We start from the raw sequence: 3756 nt of genomic DNA on the forward strand, positions 1-3756 counted from the left end.
GCTTACATTTCCATACTGCTGTAGATCACCCAACTAAGATTTAGTAAATTTTATGCTATTCTACTACTTAAATTACTTATGAAAAGCTATTTATTTTCTGTGTTTGGGGAAGTAGTATCATATATCCTGCTTTATCTATGCAAGTTACAGTTAATTAGTATAAAGGTTGTATTATGACTGTGGTAGACTGAATGGAATAGCCCCGTAGACTCATATGCTTAAATGGTTGGAACTGTTTGAGAGGGATTAGAAGGTGTGTCCTGTTGGAAGCATTTCGCTGGGAATGAACTTTAAGCTTTCAAAACCACATGTCAAGCCCTTGTTTACTCTCTTTCTGCCTGCAGATTAGAGTGTAATACTCTGCTGCTGCTCTAGCATCAAGCCTTTTTGCTTCCCACCAGGATAATAATGGATAAACTTCTAAAACTGTTAACAAGACCCTAATTAAATGTTTTCTTTCATAAGAGTTGCCTTGGTCATGGTGTCACTTCACAACAATAAATCAGTGACTAAGACAATGATGAACAGAGAATTCTAATGAAGGATAATATAGTTTAGTTGGAGATATAAAAAACAATGGGTTATGACTAAAAATTCTAGTTCTTGCATTCTTATAATACTTAAACATTTTTTAGTTCTTTTGTTTTCTCCCTTAAAATATGGCTTCACCCTGTAAGCATTAAATAAATATTGTTTTGCTAGGGTTTCAGACTCAAAATAAAATGAATACAGTGGGAACAACGACAATTTATCATCCCATAATATTAGAAGTTAGAGATCCAACAGTAAAGTGCTAGCAGGTCTATTATTGTTTGGATTTTGGGAGTGGTATTGTTGTCGTTTTCTTTCCTGAGATCATCTGCCTTGATTTTATGTGACCAGCTTTCTCACTTGATACATATAAAACAAAGTTTCTGAGCAGGCATTGCCCAAATTAGAGCCCAACTTAACTCTACTTATTCTCTTCTCTTGTTGAGTTTTGTCTCCTGACCTCATCATATTTTTAAGTGGAAAGATCTTTGAAATGAGTGTTAAAGAGGGTGTGGTTTTGCCTATACCATTCTAACTGTTGGCTTCTTAGTCTTGTGATGAGGAACCTGCAATGCAGTTTTCTCCTCCTGGAGGCCATCCTCTTTTCCATCTTTGAGCTAGTAACAATGCTGATTTGTTCTAACTTCCTCTGAAAGCTTTGCTTTCTTTTATGCTGCTGCTAGAGAAAACTTTTGTTTGTTGACTTGTTTTAGAGGCTCCTATTATTAGATTTAACCTATATAAGAGTCTTCCTAATTTAAGGAGAATAGGGTCACATGAATGACCTTGAGAACAGTTATTTACTGTGTCCATACGTTCTTATAATTAAGGTAAAATATATTTTAGGAGCATTTTTAAAATTTACACTTACCACAATCAAAATTTAATTGTCATGACAAAAGCTGTTAATAACATCATTTCAGCCTAGTAATAACTAATATACTGTGTTTTCTGCTTGTATAACAGGTACATGACAAAATAATCCATTACACTTAAGGAAATTTTCCTAAGTATATCATTCTTTCTATTTAAAATTTTAAATATGAAAACATTAAAATGAAGACATATTTTCCTACTAACTGTAATTAGTAAATGTGTATAAAATATTTGAATTATTTTTAATTGTTTTAAGCTTTTGAGACATATCACTATATAGACCAGGGTGGCCTCAAACTTATGGCAAAGAGGAAACTCTTCCTCAATAGTGCTGGTTTGTACCATAATATCCTGCTGTTATGCTTCCTTAAAGAAATTCACTAATGTGCAATACCAGGTACCAGGCTTTCTCTGTGTAACCCTGGATGTCCTGGAACTCACTCTGTAGACCAGGCTGGCCTTGAACTCAAAAATCTACCTGCCTCTGCCTCCCAAATGCTAGGATTAAAGTTGTGTGCCACCACTGACTGACTGTTTTTCTCAAAATTTAACGTTACTGTAGTCCCTTTAGCTTCTTTTGCAATGGTGATGTAAAAATATATGAAATAACAATTCTAATTGCTATGAGATGTGCAGGAAATAAAAACACAATAAACCTTGGCTTGTTACTGTGTTCCACTGTGGTCTTGTAGCTTGAGGATGTTGGACATCTTTGCTTGAGTACAGGCTGACCAGGCAGCCTCAAACTCGCAAGGTCTGCAACTTCTGCCTCTTGAGAGCTGTGATTAAAAGTCTGAACCACATCTGGCATTACCTTTTTGCAAGTGGCCTTTTTTTCTGGTTATTTTATTATTACAATGATGATGCTATTTTATTGATATGTATCTGATAACAAAATGAATCTTTTTCACATTTTCTACCACCACTGCATGGACACAAACACATGTGTGCATCCCTCCTACCCTCCACAAATACACACACATGCATACCACAGATATACACATACAAGGCACACACACATGTACATTCACAGAGACACACAGACACATAGAATCTTACAGACATATAGACAAAGATGCATACACACACATTGAGATTTTTAAATTATCACATTATTCAGCTTAAGTTATTAAGCATTTCTTTTTCTAGAGGACAACATGCAAAACTTGGAGAAAGAGCTTGTTAAGTGTGCTCCCTGGGTCCTCACACATCCCATTAAAAGACATTTATCTACTAAACTAAGATATAAAACTCCAGCCTACACCACTATTTATTCCCAAATTTATATCTGACATAAGCAATTTCACATTTCTGCAAATGTATTTTATAAAAAAAAATTGTAGAGTAGTGGCTATTAAACAAGTTTGTGAAATAATCACTGAAAAAAATTAACAGTCTACATTTTTCAATGCACAAATGAACATGTGGTTGTACAGATGGGTTTTGTGAAAGGACTATTTCCAGTCCAGTGCTCCATGAAGGCTTCTGCTAACATTCATGTCAACTTAACTTCAGCCATACTACAGTGTCCAGAGCTTCTGCTGATGTTCCTGCTTCACACTGAGGTCTGTAACTGTCTTTGCATCTGATCTATTTATGCTCTTCTGTCTTCCTCATTCAATTATGTTTTAAATATAGTATTGATTGTAAATCAGAAGATGGTGAGTCATGTTATACATTACAGATTTGATTAAGGACCAATAATTTAAAGAATTAATATAAATTTCAAACATTCAGTGGCAAAAGCTAATTTCATTATTCTTGATAATTTCTAATTGGTTCATTTGGTTAAATCTCACCTTCTATGAAACTATACATATCTTAAGAACAAGCACATAATTTATTAATGTCTTTAGTATTCAGAAGGCAATGTTCTTGGTTTGAAACAAAGGCAGTGGAAAAGAGACTCAATTAAGATGGAACATTTAGGAGTCCATGATGTAAACTAAGAGATTCAGAACTTTAGAATTTAGTCAGGAAAAGCTAATCAGCAGACAAAACTCTAACACAATAGTGAGTTGAAAGTGTGCAGAGGATGCCAGAAATATGTTTTTAATGCTGTGGAGTGTACAGCTTGCATTACATCCTGAAGTGTTTTTGCTGTTCCTACATATTCTCAAATTACAAATTGGCAAGCGGGCCTTTCTCTGTAATAGCTTACAATATTGCAAAACAGTAGGGCCTTTTAATAACCAAAGCTTTCCATAACTGATTTTCCCTTGAAAGGATAACCTTTGTGCACAAATATATACAAGCAAAACATTTGTATTTTAATACATCAGAGTGAATTCTCTCTCTCTCTCTCTCTCTCTCTCTCTCTCTCTCTCTCTCTCTCTCTCTCTCTCTCTC

This window comes from Mus pahari, chromosome 10 (assembly GCF_900095145.1).
Source record: "Mus pahari chromosome 10, PAHARI_EIJ_v1.1, whole genome shotgun sequence".
Classification (NCBI taxonomy): domain Eukaryota; kingdom Metazoa; phylum Chordata; class Mammalia; order Rodentia; family Muridae; genus Mus; species Mus pahari.